Source organism: Manis javanica, chromosome 1 (genome assembly GCF_040802235.1).
Source record: "Manis javanica isolate MJ-LG chromosome 1, MJ_LKY, whole genome shotgun sequence".
NCBI lineage: Eukaryota > Metazoa > Chordata > Mammalia > Pholidota > Manidae > Manis > Manis javanica.
The window spans coordinates 156,770,998-156,794,206 of record NC_133156.1 but is presented as its reverse complement, the minus strand read 5'-3'; the positions used below and the strand labels follow the sequence as shown (position 1 = coordinate 156,794,206).

The 23,209-nt window shown below is 44.7% G+C and overlaps 1 long non-coding RNA gene across 9 annotated transcripts in view; it reads right to left on the bottom strand.

Annotated features, from left to right (window-relative positions):
• The window catches only part of LOC108402752 (uncharacterized), an 80,014-nt gene that overhangs the window by 11,878 nt on the left and 44,927 nt on the right, over positions 1 to 23,209 (bottom strand). For 6 of the 9 annotated variants that reach the window (XR_012132388.1, XR_012132386.1, XR_012132384.1 and 3 more), the window contains 4 exons: positions 21,734 to 21,915; positions 16,488 to 16,746; positions 15,447 to 15,589; positions 10,073 to 13,760 (listed from right to left, as the gene is read on the bottom strand). This is a non-coding gene — a long non-coding RNA (uncharacterized lncRNA). The other 3 variants (XR_012132382.1, XR_012132387.1, XR_012132389.1) reach the window with 3 other exon arrangements.

Below are 23,209 nucleotides of genomic sequence, written 5' to 3'. Positions count from 1 at the left end.
TCCCTGGGCTTCCTAAGTATAGTGCCTTGAGTTTTTCTAATCACATTAAAAGTAGCAGGAAACACCTGTTTCATGTTACCCAGCCACAGCTCAGATATATGATGAGATGGATCACATGCTATCAGGAACAAACAAACAAACAAAAATCATGGAGAAGAATGGCTTCACAATTTAACAAAAATTTTATATTGTTTCCAATTTAGAAATCAAAAGAGAGAGAAACACCAAATCACAGGAGAATAGAAACACTTTGTTTTAGTTGAATTCTCATAAAAGGCTCCTCCATGCAGTTTCTGACATTGGAACAGAGAGCATTCTTATGCTGGATTTGTTTCACCCTTTCCCTAAAAGATGAAATTTTGGAATCACAACTTACTCTGTGTTTCCCGATCATGATGAGTTAAGTAGAAAGAGTATTTGTCAGCTCCACAAGCTGGTGTTTCCGCTGAAGCAAATAGTTAAAGATTTGTTACTTGATCTAATGGCAATGGCTTTCCAATAGACACGCACAGAATCATTGATCAGTGTGCCCTCTCCTTGTTTGCTCTGAAACACTGTTCAATTTACACCAATTAAAGAAAGCTTGGTTTGGGTATTGAAGAATAATTAAGGGATGCAAATCCCCAAGGGCTTCTAAAGATGACATCTGACTAGAATGGTGATTAAGGCATGAAGGCAGCATTAGTCTTTGAATAGTTGACTGATATACAAAATCATTACAACGTCTCTCCTGGAAGAGTGACATTGGGTCAATGTATGTATTTGCCTGGTCACCCTAAACAAATTTGACAAGTCTAATTTTAAGTAATTGCTCAGAGTTTAGCGGCCGCCTCTGTCCCCACAAGGGCAGCTGTCTGGACCACATCTTGTAATTGAGATGTGTCTTCAAACTCTACGTGTCAACCCAAAATGCAAATGAGCTCTCAAAAAAGGTTAGGGGTTAGTGACGTTCTGGTGAATCATTTTCCAGTCAAATTCCAACACGAAAATTTTACTGTAGCTATTAGTCAATTCATCAACTAATTCTACTTCATCCCCTCTCGGAAATATTGAGTTTTCCGGCTGCATCGGACTCAAGAGTCCATCTAGAGCCCATCCCGACATGTATTCCTTGGACTAGCAGCATGAGCCTCCCCCAAGGATGCAAAGCCTCGGGCCCACCCAGGCCTGCTGAATCAGGGCTGAGGTCCTGCCCTGTGGGCTTCAGTAAGTCCTCCCAGTGATCCGAAGTCCACTCACATTCGACAGATGAAATGGAGGCCCAGTAGGTTAGGTAATCTGTCTAAAGTCACACAGCTCAAATGACAGTGGAGGCTGGAGCTAATCATACATGCTCAGAACATTTAATTCCTGACTTTTATCATTCAGTTAAAGTTTTAAAAATGTGTTGCTGTCCTGTTTTTCGTTTTTGTGTAGCTCTGGGCTCAACCCTGAGAACATGTGCAGGGTACGTCCTGGCAGACGACCGGTGATCATCTTCCTCCTGCACACCCGAGAGAGGCGGCCTTCTGGCGCCAGCAGCCGGGTACAGCCATCGGCCTAGCTGTCAGGGACAGCAGCTCCCAAACCAGAGATTGAAGGGCCTGTGTCAGAGCCCTAAGAGGTGCCTTCTGTCCGTGGAGACCTGGACGCACACCCAACAATGCACGCAGAGAGAACAACCCGCCACTGCCCAGTACCCTGAACGACCCTGATAAGCAGAGCTCCCTGCTGCCCCCCACTGGATGCGCAGCGAGAAGAGCGGATGTGAACGTTAAGCCACTGGTACTGGGGGAATGTTTGTTACTCCTTTGTAACGCAGCAGCACTTCGCAGGTCTCTGGGACTTCTCCACAATCCCCCTGCACCTAAAAGTAAGTGATGCATTGGTCAGAGAGGTGGTAAAAAAAGAAGCATCTTCCTTACTCAGAATGTAATTAAATATAGTGAGATTTCCCAGAGTATGTAAGGATGAGAAGCAAATTTGAGCTACTAACCAAACAACAGATTTCAGATGTCATTTTCTTTCTTACGAATCGTATCCTCTGCTGTTTTATCCCAGTCTGACAACCCTTGAACTACAGGGAGCTTACTTACTTAACTACAGATTGAGGAAATCAAATCAAAACTGGGAAATGAGGGCGGTCTCATTTGCAGCCACACAAGCCCGCGTTCCCAGTGTCTCCCGGAGCAGCTCAGCCACCAGCCGACGTGAAGCAAAGGGTTTTTCCCAGCCCGTTCAGGCCCCGGCAGATGGGGGATAAAGCCTATTCACACTGCGCGCTCGCGCCCTGCCTACCGCCCGTCCCTTTCTTCCTAAACACCCACACCACACACCCCAGGTGAGCGGGGCGCCCCGCCCGCCCCTGCGGCTCCCCCTCCTCCTGGGTGCCTCCGGACAGCACGGGGAGCCTTTCAGCCGCTTCATCCCAGGGCTCCCTGCGAGGGGCAAGCGGCGGACAGGGCGGATTAATGGCAGTGGCAGAGGGCGATGCAGCCCGAGCAGAGCAGAAAGAGAGCGGCCCGGACAAAACAAAGCCCCACAATAGATCATTTCTGAAAAGCCATCGGGCCGCCCTGGAACCCCCGGCCCGTGAGCTCCGGGCACTTGCACACCCACGGGCTTTCAGGAGACATGAATGGAAACGGAACAGTAACTCTTTCTCAAACCTCCTTTCAGGGGTCTTGTCGGCAGAGAAGGATTCACCATTCAATTCCCATACTTTTATGTGGGAAATTAGGAATTTGCCCCTTGAAAAGAAATTGCCTTTAAAACTTTTGTAAATTGTGGCTATTTTATGGATTTACCAAATTTCTTCCTCCTTTTTCTCTTTCCATGTTTATCTCATTTTTTAAAATACTCATAAACACACACACACATACATTCCCATCTTCCCCACTTTCCTAAGGAATGTTTTGTTTAAAAAACTCCAGCCGAAGAGAGAATTCATCTTCCTGCTTGATGTAGTGTTTGGTTTTCATCCCTATTTCTCCACTTTATTTCCTTTATCACAGATATAACTTCTTTTCTGAATGAAAAAGATCTATCCTAGAAATTATTAATCACTGTACACTTGGAAAGGTGCACGAGTTTGGGCCAAGCTAAATGAATAAAGTGGATCATTCATTCATTCCCTGACATGACAGGCACTTAGTGAGTAGCCACTGGTCTGACCAACCCTCAGTATATCCTACTTTCGGATCACCTAGTAAAAACAATCAAGTTTTACCATAGGGGCACTCTGCGAAATGTCCCCAGCTGGCACGGCCTGGCCGGCATTTCAGCCGCGGAGGGCACGCATCAGGTTCCTTCCTGCTCCGAAGCCGCGGTGTTTGGCCGTGTTAATCTCATTAACCTTCCCCACGAGTTTCAACAGGACAGAAATGAAGACTTGAGACCGTGGAGTTGCTGGCCTGAGACTCGGGCTGGGAAAAGTCAAGCATGGGCTCCGAGCCAGCACATCTGAGCGGCCGCCCCAGGCCTCTTCCCGGGGCTGTTCTTGGAGCAGAGGAAGCGGCACAAGGAAACCTGGCCGAAGGAAGTCCAGCCACATCTGACCCCGCTTCCCCCTCCCCTCCTGCTGCCCTCAGGAGAGCCCGGCTGGGGGAGCAGCTGTTGCCACAGTAGCCATTCTTCAAGGGCAGTCAAGCATACCCCGATTCCAGAGAACCCTTTGGGGAGAGAGAGAGAAAGGAGGGCAGGGGACGGGAAGAGAAAGGGAGGTTTTCCCCGTCAGCAGGTCTGTAAGGCGAGACTGGGTCACAGTAACCATTTTCTGATGTGCAAAAGCTCTGTTCTTGTTAGATTTCTTGGATATGCAAAAAACTAACGCAACAAAAGGGAGCCTCACAATCTACTTGATGGGGACTGGTTCAGACCCTGATATTGTGTCTCTGTCAAAAAAAAAGAGAGAAATAAATCATGTCTTATTTCTGAGTACAGTTGTTAAGAACCTTAAATATTTGCAATATGCATGTGTATTGAAGCCATAGGCTGCACACCTAAACTGATACAGTGTTATGTTTCAGTTACATCTCAGTAAAGCTGGGGGCACTGAGAACTTAGCAAGAGACCCAGTAATGACTGCATTGACATCTGCAAGTCTGGGAACCATGTCATTCCCTTCCTGAAATAACCTGCTTGTTAGTAGTTATTAAAGGGAGTCATGATATTGTGCTTTAAGAGACAAAATCTCACAAAGGAAAATTAATAAGTGAAGGAAATGGTGGTTCTTAAATATGGACCTCACTTGCTTGAGAAAAATAGGTAGCTTTAATGGTCTGGGAAGTGTTTATAAATTAAAGTATTTTCATTTCTTTCTTCACTACTCTTAACCAGAGCTAGAAATTCCAAAGGCCAGGGCCCTTCGAACAACTCCTACAACCTCCCAAAACGGCCATGCTCAGCATCTCTGGGGAGGCCCTCTTCACAACAGCCTTCCCCACAACCCAAAACTACAAATGTTGACCAAACAATCCCACCACTGAACTCTAAACTAGCACTTCCCAACCTGTTTGGAATTGGACTGCATATTGCTAAAGAAATCCTCTCTCAACCTAACTCCTAAAGCTACTGGCCTGTACTAATTTTTTAAACTGAAGTCAAATATTATGTGGTTAGAGAAATTCTGGTGTGTGCGTGTGTGTGTGTTAACAACTGTCCCCAACCTTTACTTCCAGGACCATGACAGGCTGTGAGAGCTGTACAAAGTCTTAACCTTCTCCATAAAATGGTAAAAGTGATCTTAAATTTTAAGCAAATGTATTGCCTTTCCCCCACCATGCCCATGCTCCTGGTTGAAACTCTGCAACAGCCTCGCCCTGCGCTCAGAGGAAATCCAGGATCAGGCCCCACCCACGTTGCCAGCTTCCTATCGCTCCTCCTTCCTCTCTTGCCTTCAGTTACTGGAGCTCAAAGGGTCTTCCTTGTCCCAGGGCCTTGGCACATGTGCCCCTCTGCTTGGAGTGGTGTGTCCCCTTTCCTTGCATGCCTGGCTGCTTGTCCTCCTTCACGGCTGAGTCCAGGCACCACCTCCATCCCCATGGAGGCTTACCTGACCATGCTATCAAATGCAGCTTTCTCTACCCTCCCATCTCCATCCCAGACACAAGCTTATGATCTTTACAACACATACTCCAGTCTGCCAGTGTTTTGATTTTATGTCTGTCCATTTGTTTTTGTCTCTCTCCACCATATAATGTGGCCCCAGGAGGATGGGGATGTGACTCTTTTGTTTACTATCACCAGCAACTCGCACATTGCTGGTACAGAGTTGGTGCTCAGTAAGTATCTGTGGGAGGAAGGAAAGAAGGAAAGAATGAAGGGATATAAGGCATTGACTCGACATCAGTGCTCAACTTCCCAGCCCAGAAATGTTTCACATTATTCAGGGTAAAAACCTCAGCTCTTCTATCAAAGAGACCCTGAAAAGCAGTGGCTTCTAAGATTGAATGGCATTCTTTTATGCATAACATTCTTGAGCTGGATGGTCCAGGCTGGCAGGCTGCTCTGTCTCACACAGTGATGAAGAGATCCACGTTCTTTCCCTGTTGTTTTCCCTCCATCCTACAGGGCACTGTGCATCTGCCTGGCTCAGTGGGACTGCTAGCACATCCAGGTTCCAGCCCAATGAAAGGAAGAGAAAGAAGTCTAAGAGCAGTTTCCAGTTAAGACTTGAAACAGAAGTTGCACTTATCACTTCAGCTCACGTTTCATAGGCAATAATTTAGTCTTCTGTCTTGAAAGGGAGGTTGGAAAGCAGAGTCTCTAGGTGAATGGTTTCAGATCCATAGAGAAAAGAAAGATGGCTTCAGGGAAAACTAGCCATCCGCTGCATGTTCCCCACATCCTGTCTGAGTAGAAAACTTTCTGGGACCTCTCCCGAGGGAGCAGAGCCTTCATGCAGACCCTGTCCTTGACTGGAGGAAGAAGACCTCCCACCCAGGATCCCCTACCACATTGAGTGGCTCATGGGAGCTGGAGAGGCAACATGTCCCCAGAAGTGGCCGTCACTGCAGCCCCCTTGCACTGAACACTGAGATGCCGACATGCTGGATCCTCCCCTTACCCTTTGACTCTGAAGCTCAGAGACAGTGGTTGTGCTTTTGTTTCTGCACCTTGATTTTCCCATTCAGTTCTTCACTCGCCATGCAAGAAGAACATGCAAACAGCAGTTGCCCAGAGTGGTCACTGCTCTAATCAGAAGTCAGAGATAGATAGGAGACCTCTTCAGTGTCTCCAGGACAATCCCAGTTCAGCAGCTTCCTTCCATGTGGTCCCGAGCAAATTATCTCACATCCTTGTGATTCATTTTGCTCACCACTGACATGGGAGCTAAAATACCTTGTCATACAGTCATTAGAATAAAATTAGCTCAGGCATGTAAAGATCTTAGTTTTTTAAGAAATGCCTGGCACATAGATATTCCATTTATTTTTTTCAACCAGTGGATTTTCTTTTGCTAAATCTTCTTTTGCTAAGACCATCTCTTTTCCTTGACCTGTTCGCATTCCTCCCAACTACATACTGTTGCCTAAAGCCTTCTCTGAAATAGTCCAAGAGCCTTGGTCTCACTGTCTCTCAACTCCTGTCCCTTACTCGTTCACACTTTTATGTGATGCCTTGTGCTATCCTCTGTTTCATGAGTGTTTGTCCAGTCTCATGGGCTAAACTGCAAGCCCCCTGAAAGTACTAGGTACCGTGCTGGGTTCCCATAGGTCCTAACATCTAACAGCACAGGACTACATAATATCCACTCAACAAACACTCCACAGAGTCATCAAAATAAAGATACAGCAGATTGAGGCTAAGTCTACATGACCCTAGCAAAATAAATTAGTTCAGCAAATTAGCCCCAAATGTCAGTTCATCCAGGATTTCTCTTTTAAATAGTAAAATATCCTGAACAGTTTACTATCCACATGCAATAGGTGCTGCAAATGTTGCCTTCAATTACATTGCGCAGGGCAACTTCTGGTAACTCACTATGCCTACTTCTGAGCAGTATTTATTCCATGCCACAAACACCTGAATTACCGAAATTGAAATCAATCCAGACTCTGTGTTTGGGGTTCCAGCACTCTGTGGACTGGCATGTGTGCCTGACAAAAATCTGAGGAATGCTTGGCCTTGAATTCCTCCGAAAATCGTGCCATTTCCCAAGGAAAGCTGAATAGCTCATTCATGCTTTGCCCTCCGTTCTTCCAGGCTGGCTTCCTGAGGATAGTTTTTAGCCAGGCTAGTATGTTGTTGTTTTTCTAAATAGACTACTGGAAGCTAAGAGTTTTAAACTTAAGCTTATATTGAAATGATTCTTGAGTGCATTATCAAATAAAAAATATTACCCTTATTTCAATCATTAAAGATGGAAAAAATATAAACATGAATGCATCCACTCAGTGGCTTTTATCCACAAATGCCCCCAGAAGATAACTCAAATGCACATAAGATCTCTCAGTACTATTTCTGAGGGAAGCAAGCTAATAAGTACCATCAGGTAAAAAAGCTGTTATGGGTTTTTTTCTTTCTGTATCACTTTTATCATCAAGAGAAATGGGAGACTTCATATTCTAAGGGCTTTTTGCATGGGAAGTGCTACTGTGTCCTTAACACGCCCTGAATTCTCTAGGGGGGATGTCATGGGGTAAACCGAAAAAGGTGAACAGAGGAGCAGAACTCCTTGACTGAACGGCAACCATCAGGGGCTTCCAGAAGGAGAGCGATAGGTACATAAAGCACCCATGAATGTGGGGCACACGCCAGGGCATCTGAATTCTTGAACTCTGTTTTCAAGCAGAGGAGATGCCATGTACTTCAGAGCACAGAGCCCAGATTCACTCCCCAAACCTAAGCAATAAGTTTAAATGCAGACAAGGAAAATACTTGGTTTGGCTTGAGTGGACAGACCACTGTGAAATGGGCAGGCAAAAAAGTCCAAGAATCTATAAAAGTTCTTTAGAAAACAAAAAGGCACTGGTCAACAGAGGTGGCCTGGCGATGTATAAATATACTTCCCCAAAGCTTCCCCGAGTGCCTCCCTGAAATGCTCATGGGGCTTGTAGAGGAGAGCAAGAGGAATTTTTTAACTCCTCTGTGGTCACCCTGCTTGTTTTCATAATTAGGAAGAGGAAAAAATTAAAATTACAACCCTTAAAAAAAAGATAAATTTTTTTCCTCAAATGATCAACTCATGAAGGCCTCTGAGAGGTCTCTTGAACTGGGTCTTTATTGTGGAGGAGCACAAAGTGTGGTGGGCTGGGAACGTCCAAGTGGCCCCAGGAGCATGCAGCAGGGGAGTGCTGACAGATGGGAGGCGGGGCGGGGCTGGGCAGGGAGGGCCTCAGGGGCCCTGGGCAGGGGCAGGGCTAGCTGCCTGCAGGCTGCTGGGGAGTGGGGACAGGCAGGTCTCGTCCCCTCACCCACACAAGGTGCTGAGGCAGGCCGAGCCCTGAGGAACGTGACGGCTGACTTCAGAGGGCGTGAGACAGTGTATGATGGTCACGAGTCAGTAACTGAACCCCAGCAGAGCCTAAAGCCTGAAACATTTAGTCCAAAAATGTGCACATGACAGCAAGCAGTACTGCTAATGAGTAGGGGCATGAAAAAATGGCATCTTCCCTGTGGCACTGGTTTCTAACCTATGGCTCCAGCCAGGGTCTCATGGAGAATAGACGGCTCATTCAGATGGGTGACAGGGAGAGGCCAGGGAAAGGTCTGTGTAAGAGGCGTCATCAGGTTTAAGAAAACCGAGAGTGGTGAGTGTTTGTCACCCCTAGGCTTGAAGGGGCACTGAGGAGGCATGGGACCCCAGGATGGAAAAGCAACTGTGTCACCCTCAGGAGTCAGGGAGGACTGGGGCATCATTACGCTGACCTCACTGTCCTGATCCTCAGTGTTTGGCTCCTGACCCTGAAGGCCAAAGCAGCCATTGATGGAGCCTTTAATGACCTACCTCCCCAGGGCCCTCGACATACCAGGTTGGAGCAATGGGTAGAGGGGCCTGGGGGCACATGGAAAATGTCCAGCGACATACCATCTACTTGACTTTTAAACCTTCATTTCCAATGCCACCTTCCCCACTAGAGCATGAGCTCCCAGGAGGCAGGGATTGTAGCTCGTCTGTGCCCTGATGTGTCTCGAGTACATGCATATGATGGGCACTCAAAGAATATTTGTTGGATGGCAGAATAGGAGCAAAGAAGAAAACCATTTGCCCAATATTTAACAGCAAGTACATAGTAAGACAAACAGCATTTTACAGAAAGTAAAAACAGTCCTTAACAGGGTGTTTCCTTACAGTAAACTGGTTCTTATTTTGGCCATTCTGCCCAAAGCAAAATATAGCCAACATATATAAGAAGGAAAATATAGTGGGGTATAAGATTTGCTGAAAAGATTATATTTATGCTTTGCTTGGAGTGAAGAAAAGTTTTGGAAAGCAGACCGAAGAATTTTAAATTGCATTCAAAAAATACATCTTTCTCCTAACTTTCAGACCTGTGGTCTAGAAATCAGGGGACAGTTGCCAGGATTATTAAAGAAACCCTGTGTTAAACAGTGGAAAGATGTCAGGTTGTGGGTTTCTCTGCCATGGGAGGTTTTAGAGACCAACATTGTCTGGATTTGATGACAGGTAATGACATTAACTAATTACAAAACTAATCACATTTGGAGCAGTGGAAGCTGAGATCATGATAAGCATAATCAAATCCCTGACTTCAGGGCTTGGGGAATCAGAGGATAAGTTTTCTTCCCATGCAAAGCTTGACCAGATGCCTTTCAGAGGCCTTTGTCTGGGTATTTTGGAAGCCACAGATTCCAGTGAAAGCCAGAACCATTGTTCTGAGTCACAGAGCCCAGTGGCTGGCTTGGCACCATGGGGAAGCCATGTGGGTCTGGATGGCTGAACGGGACTTGCCAGGCCCGCCCATCACCTGGAGCTCCTCAAGGTAAGTGCCTGGTGCTCAAGCCCCTTTGTCTTCCCCGAAGACCTGAAGGCCGGAGCGCACACCTGCCCTGGACCCCACTGCTGGTTGGGTCATCTTGGACAAATTCCAATCCATCAGAGCCTCAGTTTCTTCCTCTACAAAGTAAAGATAAAAATATCAGTCCCCTTCACCTCAGCAAATTGACATGAGAACCCAGGGAAGCAGAGTTCACTTGACGTGTTATAAACTGTTATAAGTATTAAAAAGATGGCTAATATTATCCCCAAAGTACCTGTGATAGGAGACCCCAATCATCAGACAGGTGGAGAATCACTCAAAGGAAGAAGCCGGCCACCACCCCGCAGTCAGGACCTCCTTCCCCACTTCCTCTCCTCCTTCTCACTCTTTCTGGGCCCCTGGGAGGAAAGGAAAGAGGCGAACCTCCTTCAAAGCATTTCCAGCCCTTTAAGGAGACAAGAGAGCAGTGAGCTGGGCCGTGGAAATGCCCCAGTCATTCTTCTCATCTAGTAAAGTTCCTGAAGCCCCAGAGCAAAACTTGAAAGGAAATGAAATCCTGAATGTAAACACCATCTTCCAGTTGTCGGGCAGCCGCGTCTGGGGAGCTCTCTCCCTGCGCACAAGGTGAAGCACTAGGAGAAACCTCAGCGTGGACGGGGGAGGGTTCTTGACTCTGGGTGAGAAAGAATTCTTGAACAGGTCAGACAAGTGTAGGTAAGGAAGGAATTCATTAGAGCAAGAGCAGCAGGGAATGGCAGCAGCCTTGCAAGCAGCAGAGAACAGATAAGTGCAGAGGGAAAGTTCTCGGCCTAGGGCAGATTCCCTTGCCAGCTCCTGAAGCCAGGGTCACCTGGCATCCTGTGTCTGCTTGGATCTGCATGGCATGGGGATGAGCCCCTACCACCCCAGGATTTGGGGGAGCCACAGAGCACAGGATGGAGTGAGACTATGTTCTGAGAGCTTCCCAAAGAAAGGAGATCTTCAGGCAGGCTACTAAGAGCAGATCACACAGTGACAATTCAGTCCAGGTCACCCAGGCAACAGAAACATGCAGGCCCAAATCTGAGCTCTTAGCAGCCCCTTCCTACTTATTAGGAGTAAAGTGAAGGCAACGTGAAGACTTGGAAATAAAATGAAAGAGCAAAGAGACAAACCACAATAATCTGAGCAGTGAGAAAGCTTTATTTGGAAGTACGCACTTAAAGAAAGGAAAGTGAGGGCGTCCTTAGAGAGGAGGGGCCTTGAAAGTTTGGGAATTCTGTCTTTTAAGACTTTCAAGGATGGGGCAAAGGGCAGAGGGCGGTTTGTTGGGCATAGGCTTGACTTGTGGCCTCAAGGTACTTATCTCTGGTGAGAGACACTATTTCTCCACTCCTCTGTTATCAGTCTTCCAGCTAATTCTGCTAAATAAACCCAACACAAGGGACTTATATCTGTTTTTCTCCAAGATAGTGGTTACCCTCAAGCAGTTGGGACATCAGTTAAGACTTCCTTCCCTGCCTTAAGATAGGCTATTAGGTTATTGTCTGATTACCAGAGAATATGTTAGGAATCTTCTCAACTCTGTTCTTTTTAAAATGGGATACTAGCCTTAAGATGGAGTCTCTCCTGTTCTTACTATGCTGTTTATATCTCAACATTTTTCATCATAGGCAGGAAAAGGTAATCACTATGCTTGTCCCAGGTCCCCATGCTACCTCACGGTCACTTGGAAAATTATCTGCCTTGACTTTCTTTCTCTTACCAATTCATGACCCTCAACTAAAGCCATCCTTTGAGTTAAACCTCACTTTTCAGAAACTAAGCAGTCACTTAAGAAAAACATTAAGTGATCTGGATTGCAATTATCTTTGCCATTGATTTTGCTGTAATTCTGGGGAAGGTGTTATTCTTTTGGCAAAGTGGCAGCAGAGATTTCAACGATTAAGGAAGGCTGTAAGGACAGCCGTGGGCCAGGGCTGAGACATTTTTAGTCCTGTTCCCCACACCTTGCAGAAACACAGAGATGTTAGGAAAGTAGCCTGCAGGAGAGACCTGCAGAGTTGCCCTGGGACCATGGCAAGTCCATCATTCAGATGGAAAACCTTTGGTGAGACAACTGTTTCCCTGCACTTTTTCATTTTAATGTACTTTATGTATTTAGTGGTTTTAAATACATAAAGTATTTTAAACACATAAAATATTAAACATAGTTTTACCCAACTATGCAATTTTTTTTTACTGGTCAATGAGATGTATATCCAACCCTGCTTTTTTTTAAGCGCAGTTTCCTAATTGTTGAATATGTATCAATCATAACACGGGACCACTGGATTGGCACATGTTCACTTTTGTGCACACACACACACACGCTACATAAACAGGGCAGAAGAAACTGCCAATACAGATATAACTGTGTTGTGTCATTGAATGTCTATTGAAGGAAAAAAGTCTCTGAAAATAGATTTAAAACAGCAGGCAGTTTAATCAGAGAAGTACACAGCATTTATCTCTGTCCCCTGGAAATGTGATTTCTTTCAGCTTAATGAATGAAGAGAAGGAGCTCCTCAGAATACATGTCTTCGGAGCACCTGAGTGAAGCCAGCTGTGAGCTGTGATGGAGAACGTCTCCTGGTTGTGGGGGGAGGGGGGCCACTGCCCATACGACATCAAGAAGGACTATGGCCATGCTCATCATCCATAGGTAAACGGGAAGTGACCAAAGGCTGTACGGTGGGACTAGAAATGATGCCATTAGCAATCTCACTTTAAAAGATATATTCAATTATACTTGACTTCTGATGGGGACATCAGCCCTGAGACACACCCCACAATTTTTAGAAGCCCCTAGTAGAGTGGAGCAGCAGGTTCCTTCAGTGGGAGTCAGGGATGAGAAGCCACCTCTCAAGGAAGTACAAGGGCAGTGAATTGAAGCAAAGGCTCTCCTCTCAAACAAAATGCAAAAGGTAAGGCTGTTCAATAGCCACCTAGAAAAGCATGAAACTGGACTGTGGCTTGATGCTCTCGTGGGAAGAATAGCATTAGATTTGTGTCTGGCGATGAAGCTCCTTCATAATGACGCTGAGTGCCTGCATCTCTTAGGGAACAATGGGTGGGTGAGGGGACCCGTCACACCCAGTGGCACTGGCAAGCTGACACTCATGCATGCTGTGTGCCATGCCCAGGACCTTTTCCTGGGCTCTGCCCCTCACATACCCCAGTGGGGGTGGTCCTATCATTTGACCCATTTTACAGACAATGATAAGACACATGAAGTGACTTGCCCAAGGTCACATGGTCATTTGGGGCTAGAAAGGCACTCAAGGCAGAAAGCCAACTCTGAGAGAACCAAGTAACCACAACGCTGCTGCTCAGATGGACTGAATTTGATTGAATCCAAAGCAAGAAGATTGGATGGGCTTAACAGAAGGCAGGGAATGGTTTAACTTCATTATAATCATTGCCAAAATAAAAATGGTTTGCTCAGTCTCCCCCTGCATCCCAGCAGTGCTCAGCAACATCTCCATGCATGCAGAGACATTCCTGTCTGCCCACCCTGCCCAAAACTCCACTTCAAATCCACCTGCGCAGTGGAAACAGTGTGGGGATGAGAAGCACTTCACAGATTTCAGCAGAGAGCAGGGGTTTGGCCACAGAGGTCAGATCCAAGATCCCAGAAACAGGAACCCCAGCAGCACCCCCTAGCCCTGTGCTTCTGTGCTGCACAGGGCCCCCAGGCAGGAGCAGAGAGCAAGCACACCCAGAGGCCACCCCAGCGTGACTTACTGCGTTTGCCTTTCAGCGTGCATCCATGTGTGTACCTATGCTACCATCACTGGTGGCAATCTCAGTTCACAACTGGAATTAAAAATACACCATTTTTATAATATAACATTTCATAATATATGATATAATGTTATAATATTTTATCACACATATTATATTTTATGATATATATTATAATGTTATATATTTAAACATATTTGAATTATATACATATTTAAATTATATAAATATATTTAAATTATATAAATGCATAAAACATAATATTTAAATTTTGAAGACTCATTTGTCGAGGATGGCAGAAACAGTCTTGGGGCATGACCTTCATCTAAGTCATGGCCAAGTGCTGGGATTTGGTAGGGGAGAGGCTGTCGACGTTTGAGGCCATGTGTCTATTCAGGCAACCTCTGAGACAACACACTCAATCCCCCTGCCTGGTCCTCAGACAGCAGTTTGCCAAGTCACCCTGGACACGGTCTGGTTCCACCCTTTGACCCCCTGCTGGTTGTCAACAGAGCAGGGACAGATCTCCTCCTCTCTGCAGCCCCCACCGTCATGACTGTCCAATGTCCCCATTTGTTCTCTCAAGTCTTAGCGAGACCCTGAGGTCTTTCTGTCTCCCTAAGGAACAGAAATGTAGCAAAACAAAACAAAACAAAACACTGGGTAAGGCTTACATTTGGACAAATATCACAAAAAACCAACAACAGAAGCTTGACCAAATAGGAATTTATTATGGGACCCAACAAAAAAATCTGGCGCAATGTTCAAAGATGCACTCCAGGACCCAGGCCACTATTCAGCAATGGCCCTGTCCCCTGGGCATCACATGCTTTCCAAGCAGGGAAAAAAGCCCTAAGTAAAAGAAGAGGCCACAGTAGGCCACGGCCTGTTCCATGGGTCAGTGCTGGAGCCGCCTGCCCTCCCCCATTTGCAAGGTATCTGGGAAGGTGGCCTGGTAGTTTCCTAGCCTCCACAGCAGGTAATTGCCAGTTGGGAGAGGATTGACGGCATCAACCTAAAGAATCTGCCACAACCAGAAGACTCATTTTTCACCATCACTTCCCTCCCTCAGAACAAGTAGGCACTGGCCTAGTTGCTTGAATGAGGTAAAGGTAAAAAGACAGACGAGAGGTAAAAAGTTGGAGAATGCTTCATAAAATTCTCATGAATCTAAAAACATCTTATTCTGGGTAGACAGCCCAGGAAAAGTTCAAATGCCATTGGCTCCCTCGCAGGATCTGCTTCACCCAACTCAACACTTGGGACCTTCAATTCAAACCCTTACCATCCCCAGGCTACATGACCTATACCCAGGGCATCTGTTCTTCCATCCCTACCCTGGCTTGGTCCAAGAGATCTAGAAGGCACTTCATGAACTGATGTTGAGCCAAAGAAACTCCCACATTTGTGAACAGTGAAGACTGGGTCAGAATGTGCAGGACCTGGTTTCCTAACACATGTGACACTAGAAGACCTAGTCACTGAGGGAGAGCCTACAAAGGCTGAGCCATTTAATGCCAACTATATGCCACCCAGCTCCTTCAGGAAGCCAGACAGGTCAGCCTCAGGCTCAGCCCCCCTGCAGAGGTCTAAGGGCACCCCTCCCCTTCCTACAGCTAGAAAATCATTTTGGCTACCACATGTTTTATCAGAAAGTCTGACCCACCTGAGTCTGAACTCCAGGTCTGCTACTCTACAATCTTAAAACTTAATTTCAGCCTTAATTTATTTACCTGTAAAATGAAAACTAGTATGTACCTTGCAGGGTCACAGTGAAGATGAGAGGTAGTGGATATAAGGTGCCTTCCACACTGGCCTTTTCAGTCCATGGTAATGGCTCTTCATGCAGTGATCCTGGGACATGGATCAGACCAGGAACAAACCCAAATGAGTGCTGCCTGCTAAGAGACAAGAAAAGGGAACATTTCCACCAGGTAGATTTCCTCCAGGCCAGACGGTGCTCCAGAACTGGGTTTGAGTGTTTGGTTCTTGTGAGGAGTGAGGATGTTGGGGGGACAGTTGGCTGACAACTCCCCAGTCCTGCATGGCTGGTTGGTACTGACCTGTAGAAATCACTGACTGACCTCAATTCTGCATAAAAATGGTGGATATCTTTGTGCCATGACATGGGGTGGCATTTTGATTTCAACCACACAGCAATACCACTTGAAAGCGATTAATTCTTTAGGGTTTTTAGGGCACCTTTAGTACTAACATTCTTCCATATAGCTGTCTGCATTCAAGTATAAGAAAAAGGCATCTTAATCAAACTTGCTGTACAAATAAAAAGCGTGTGCTTGCCAAATAATAAAATAAAATAAAAATAATTCCTGGCTACATCAGTGATGTAAAAATTAAAGAAGAAAGATGCCTGTGTGCTTGATCAGACCATACCTGAAGTCCTGGTTCATTTTGTGAGCTTCCCTGTGAGGCAGGAGAGAAACAAATGGCTACATGTCCAGAGGATCAATGTGGCTACCAGCATGGAAAGAAAGGTCCTCCAACATGCCAAAGAAATGGGGAGTGCTTTGCCTGGCAGAGTGAAAAGAATACAAACTATGCAAAATTAGAAGAGAGCTTTCAGTGTAAGAATGAGCCTATTTTATGTGCATCATGAAGTAAAACTAGAGTCAGTCATGGAGTGCTACATGAGGGTGGGGGATGTTGACTCAGCTGAAGAGATTTCAGTTACTGCATTTGAAGATTGAGACGTATAGACCTGAGCGACAGCGAGCTCCTAAAGGTAATGGTGTTCAAGATCAGAGAATGGGCTCATTGAATGAGGAGAGTATCATATACCTGTCTCCTGGGGTTGTGATGAGGGCCAAGGAGATGATTGTTCAGGACCTCCCTGTATGCGCCTCTTGGGTGGTGACTTCACTACGCTGCTCTGAGCTGCCAGCCACTTGCTCCCATGCAGCAGGCTTCCTAAGGGGCAACCCAGTGGAGCCTCTTCTTGTGTCCCCTTGACTGGCTTCTGTCTTCCCATCTGGAGCTTCCCTGTTACCTGTGAAGAATGGGACACTCCAACAAAACTCAGCGCCCAACCGTGCTCAACCTGGAGGCAAGAGGGGGAGATAAAGGGGCATATGAATGCCCCACAAGGAAAACCATTGACCAGACAGAAGTTGCAGCTGGCCAGTGAACTCCGTTCCTTTCCTTCCTCTCCCCCCACCCGATCAGTCTATCCTGAGACCTAATAGTTCATTCTCCAGGAGGATGGTCCCTGTATTAGTTTCCTGTGGCTGCTATAAAATATCACCACAAACCTGGTGGCTTAAAACAAGAGAAATGTATTACCTCCTGTTCTGGATCCCAGAAGCCTGCAACCAGTATTCCTGGGCCCACAGCCAGGGGTCAGTGGGGGCTGTGCTCCCTCTGGAGGCTCTGGGAAAGGGCCTCTCCTTGCCTCCTTCAGTTGCTGATGACAGACCTTCACTAGCCTGTGACCACATCACCCCAACCTCTGTGCCTGCGGCCACACTGTCCTCTCCTCTTTTGTGTCATATCTGCCTCTGCCTCCATCTTTCAAGACACTTACAGTTGGAATTAGGACCTACCTAAATAACCCAAGGTAATCTCTCCTTCTCAAGATCCTTAATCACATCTGCAAAGCCTTTGGCATATAAGGGAACATTCACAGGTTCTAGGAATTAGGATGCAGACATTTCCTTAGGGGCCAATATTTTGCCTCCCTAGTCTAGAGGATTAAGCAATCCGCCTCGCTTCGTGCCATGTTGGGACCACATCACTAACATAACCCTGTATTTGCACTTTCTATCTCAGCCCCTTGACCATCCCCCCAAACTCCTCCCACCCTTGGATCAAACTCTCCACTAAAAAGGCAGCACAAGATTTTCCACAAGCTCTCCTTTCGGGAGGTGTAATAAATGTGAACGATCAAGAACACTGCACACAGTAATGGTACTAATGGTAACAGTAGTAATACAATAACTATAGTTCTCATAGAGGTTTTTTTCCAGAGCATTGCTTAATCACTTAAAAATAGGCTTATACTCTGAAGTAGAGGTCATCTGTTTCAATGGAAATTTACACTGTGTTGAAAGATTTATTTCCCCTCTATAAAACATTTCCAGCATGGTGACAATTTTTCAGTAGAATACCTGCTAAAAGATTAGAATTAGAAAAAGAAGGGTTTTCCCATAGCAAATGGAAGAAAATTCACTCCATTGCAGGAAAGTTAAAATAAATTAGTTAATGCTTACAAATTTCTTACAGATGCAAAGTGTTACCTGTATCAGTGCTAAGTCCTGCTATGAATATGCTTTTAGTGTGCTGAGACAAACTATACTTCTTAAAACAGCAGTGTCCTGAGTCCTGGGAATATTTTAGAAGTAACACAACTTCATGAATTACAGAATCAGATAACACCACCTCCAAATTCAGTCAGCAGGGCTGGGGCTGACTTTGTGGGGAGAAAGAGGAGAATAAGGCAGAATATTCTATTGTACCTCTCCGAGGTCTTTGCAGGTGACAACTGTGCAGTGAAGGATTCTGTAAGATTTTTATTTTTTTATGAGGCACCTTCATCAACACCTCTGTTTCAGATAATCATATGACTATGATGTGGTTCACAGATAAACCTGAAGAGAACAAGTAGCCAACAACATTGACTATGAGGAAAATACTGACAAACTTCCCTGTTAAAAGGGCAAGTATCAAAAACTGTTAGAAGCTCTCAAGAATTTCACTTCTCTCACCATGACAAGGCAAATTCAATATTTTGGTGGAAACTGCTTCCTCCAGGCTCATGTGGGAGTCATCATTTCAAAAATTACAAGGTACATCATTGACTGAATACAACCTGAATGGAGACTGTATTTAATAATATGATAAAATAAGCCCACACCTGGTATATTCAATATAAGTCATTTAATTGGGAAATTCAGACTTGAAAACTTCTCTGACCTTGATTCCCTTGAACTTTATGTCCAAAATCTTAACTTTCAAATCTCCCAGACCTAGATGGTCTCTATCCTTTAGTTGCTGGTAGGATCTGCTATTATCATGTCCGTATCTCTCTCTCCCCTTTCACGGTGTGCCCGCACACAGATGAACACACACACACACACACACACACACACACACTGCATAAAGCAGCATCAGGCAGCATTCTGCTGAATGACAGGACTGCTCTCCCTTTCCCGTCCCAGCTGCCCTCTTTTTCCAAAGCACAAATAAGGGCCAACTCCTTGGGCAGCACAAGGAAAATCAAGAGGAGAATCTCCATGCTTCTGGAGGATTCCAGCCATTAGGATCCAAGAACAAAATTATTTGAAGAATCTTCTAGCTCTTCTTTATACAGTCATCACTTTCCCTGAAAATCTCAGCTCTTTCTCCAGTTCATAGTAGCCTCTTAAATAATGTTGAATACTGAATGAACAAATAAATTAAAGAACTGAGCATTTCTGAAACCATGGAAAGACACACAATGTAGAGGCATGTGGTAGATTGTAAAAAGAGTGACTGGCTTCCAGCTCTTCTGCTGGTTTACTCTTTGACCAATATCCTTCCACATCTCATTTCCTCACATGCCAAATAGAGACAACACTTATTTTAATGTCATTATAGATCATGTCTATACCCCCAAACACAGCATCTTATGGTTTAGAAAACACTTGGACTCACATTCTCACTTGACCCTCCCCAATCACCAACAGGTGGCAAAGGGTATCCATCTTTTGGTCTGGACGCAGAAGTCTACAATGCTGACTTAGTAAATAAAGGTGCACGACAAGCCAGAAGTCCCAGCCATGACAACACCCGCTGCTCCAGGTAGCAGACAAAGGCAGAGCCTAGCTATAATCAGGGACTTGTCATTCAGACAATAATGGCAGAACCTTCCTCAAACCCTCCCTCCTCCTCTACTGTCCTCTGACCAACACCAACTGGTAGAGGGCACACACAGCATTTATCCTTCAATTGCAGTTATTCTAAAAGACAAAGCAGGGGCAGAGATTAAAACCAGACCCCAGGTCTTTGTACCATAGCCGACATATCAAGTGCCCTCTTCAAATTGTACTGAGTTAGCTGTATACCTAATAAAGGAAATAGGACTATTCTTTCTCTTAATAGTCTTTTAGTGAGGGAATGGGGGGCCAGGTTTACTAAAGGCCCTTATAAATTGCCAGCTGAAAGGAAATAATGCTCCTTGGCACCACAGAACCTTTTTCATGTGAAGCTACATGATCACTTTTCATTTTGTTTCTCAAGCACCCCATGGCACCCATCCACGTATTAGGCTAATAACTGCATGAATCTAGTTAAAAGGAACCGAGCAATTATTTTAATTAGGAGAGAACAAAAATAACACTCCTGGATTCTGCTTTAAGGGGCAAGAAGGAAGTAGTCAGGGTTCAAAAAGATCCCACAAAATATTTTTGTGAAAGGAAAAATAATTAAGGCCAAATTTAGAATGTACTTGCAATAAATGGGCGAAATAAAATGAATGGCACCACTGTGCAACTAAAACCCATTCACAGACAAGAGCCCCAGAAAGCCCATTTTATGTGATGCCATTTTGAGGGTATAGCCAATTTTACAACGTGAGGGTGAACGTCTAGGAGAGACTTTAATGATCCTTGTGAATCTCTTTACACAATTTCTTGTAGAGTTTCTGTGTAAATTCTTTTATTAATAAGAGAAAAGGGGAAGGATATTGGTCAATTTGCCTTTTAAGTAGGATTGTTTTTTCATTTAAATTCTTAGAGTAAATTGTTCAAATGTGTTTCTCTGGAAAAAATCTATCTTTATAGAAAATCCTTGTTACTAATTCATTCTACAAAAAGCGACTCCGTCATGAGCATTTCAATCATCCGAACTGAATTCAGTTACATAGGAAGAGATTGCATCTGCTGATTGTCCACAGCCTTTGCCTTCCTTCTTCCCTCCCAGTCATGAAGTCTGGGCTATGTTATTGCATCTCAGGCTTCCAAAATGAGATGAAATGAGGCTCAAACTGGTAAACTAACCAGTATTAGGCCTTCTGTTTGAACCTATAAATGTTTGTTGAGCACCTGTTATCTACCAGCGCTTGTTACTGACAGTAAGTTATGGATGTACATAGTTTATTAAGACATGGACCCTGCCCGCAGAGAGTTCACAGACTAACCATAGAGATACAGGCATGGGCAGAAAGGAGGCCACCAGCCCCAGCTGGGTGAGTCAAGAGTAGCTGACCTGAGCTGATTGTTAAAGAATGTGTTACCTTTGAGAAAGACATAGACAAGTCTATTCAGGGAGAAAGATCAGCATACACAAAAACTGGGACACAAAGAACCCCCCGGTATCTACTAGGAACCTCAAGCAGATAGAGCTGCTGGAGCGTTAAGCCAAAGGCTGGAGCAGGGCAAGACAGAGCTGCAGAGGTGAGCAGGTGCCAGGTTGTGAGCAGATTCCTGTGCTGTGTCAAGGAGCCTGGACTTCATTCTGTAAAGCAATAGACAGTCACCAGTTTTCAACTGGGGACTAATATGGCCAGCTTTCCTTTTTAAACCGAGCTCCTGGATGCTGAGAAGAGTTTGGAATAGAGACCAGGTGTTCCACAAATGCCATTGCCCAGGCAAGAGGTGATGAGTCCTTGAACTAGGACAATAGCAAGCAGGAATGCAGAGATGGGGTGAGATATTAGTTATGCAATATTAAAGGGGATGAAAAGAAGACCCATGTGGGACAGTTACTGAAGGTGTCAACAGTAGGAGATGAAATTGACTTTATAGTTTCACTGTGGGAAGCAGGTGTTTTACCTGAATGCTTGTCATATGTCCAAACAGCTTCTCATCTTATAGTTTCCCTTTAAACCCAGGGTGGGCCATGATGATGGGGTCCGGGATTGAGATGCAATAACAAATTTCAGCCTTGAGCACGTGAGTACACTGCTGAGTGCCAAATGAAAAGTCCTAGAAGATAGTCTAACTTATATTTACTTTCTCATGCAAAATTCACACAAAAGCTATTTCCTGCCATAGGTCTAAGTTTAAAACATATAGAAGCTTGGAATGAAAAACACTGTGGCGAATACTTACTGTGGTGCTTAATCTTGCGTGTCAACTCGACTAAGCCAAGGAATGCCCAGACAACTGGTTAAACACTGGTTCTGGGTGTGTCTGTGAGAGGGCCTCTGGAGAGATTAGCATCTGGATTGGCAGGCTGAGCAAAGAAGACACCCTCACCAAGGTGAGTGAGCATCATCCAGTCCCCTGAAGACCTGAATAGGGCAGAAAGGTGCAGGGAGGGTGGGTTTCCTCTGTTTGCTTGATCTGAATGACCATGTTCTCCCGCCCTTGGACATCAGAGCCCCTGATTGTTGGGCCTTCAGAATCAGCCAAGACTTGCAGACAGCAAATCATGGGCCTTCTTGGCTTCCATAATTGTTCTAGCTAATTCCAATAATAAATACATAAATAAGCATGTGTGTGTGTGTGTCCTATGAAGAGGGCACTTCTCAACTTCACTTTAGGAACCAACTAAACCTTGATAACACACCTGACAAGGACATCACATTTAAAAAATTACAGATAAAATTCATTCATGCACACTGTTGTAAAATTCATCAAAACATGCTGCAATATGTAAAATAAATAATACATTATAACCAACTTGGTTTTAATCCAGAAATGCAAGATTGGTTTAACATTCAAAACCTATCAAATAATTGATCACACTACAAAAAATAGGAAAAAGTCATATGATCATTGTATAAATAAGTGAGAAGTTAATTTATGACAAAAGTATCACTTCAGAGCATCAGGGAAAGGATGTATTTTCCATTAATGATATAGGGTAAGTGGATGTCAGAGAGAAAACAAGCTTGATCCCAATCTCACGCCATATACAAAGCTCAGTGCTATATGGATTACAGACCTAAATGTGAAAGGTGAAACAATAGAAGTTCCAGAAGATAATATAAAAGGATATTTTCACGGCCTTGGAGTGAGCAAAACTCTCTTAAACAGGACATGGAAATCACTAGACATGAAGGAAAATTTTGGTGAATTAAACTACATTAAAATTAAAATCTTGTGTTCATTCAAAGACACCATAAAGAGAGTGTAAAGTCAAGCTCAGAATGATATATATATATATATATATATATATATGAGCAACAATTAGCAAGGACTTGTCACTCAATACTGGTGATGTGGAAAATGATACAACCTCTTTGGAAAACTGCTTAATGTTATTAAATGTGAGCACAGTCACTCCCTAGAGCTTAGTAAGCTCCCCTTTAGCTACATACCCACAGGAAATGCATGCCCACACCCACCTAAGATGTGCACAAGAAAGTTTACAACAGCACTCTCTGAAATAGCCTAAAACTTAAACAACCCATCTGTTCAGCAAGGGTATGCTGGGTCAACTGTGGTATATTATTGATACAACGAAGGAAATACAACAAGGAAAATATACCATCATTTCACCCAAAGACAGGAATACAGCTCACAAGTGTACTGTTGAGAGGATGAAACCAGACACAATGTGATTCCATTTATATAAAGTTA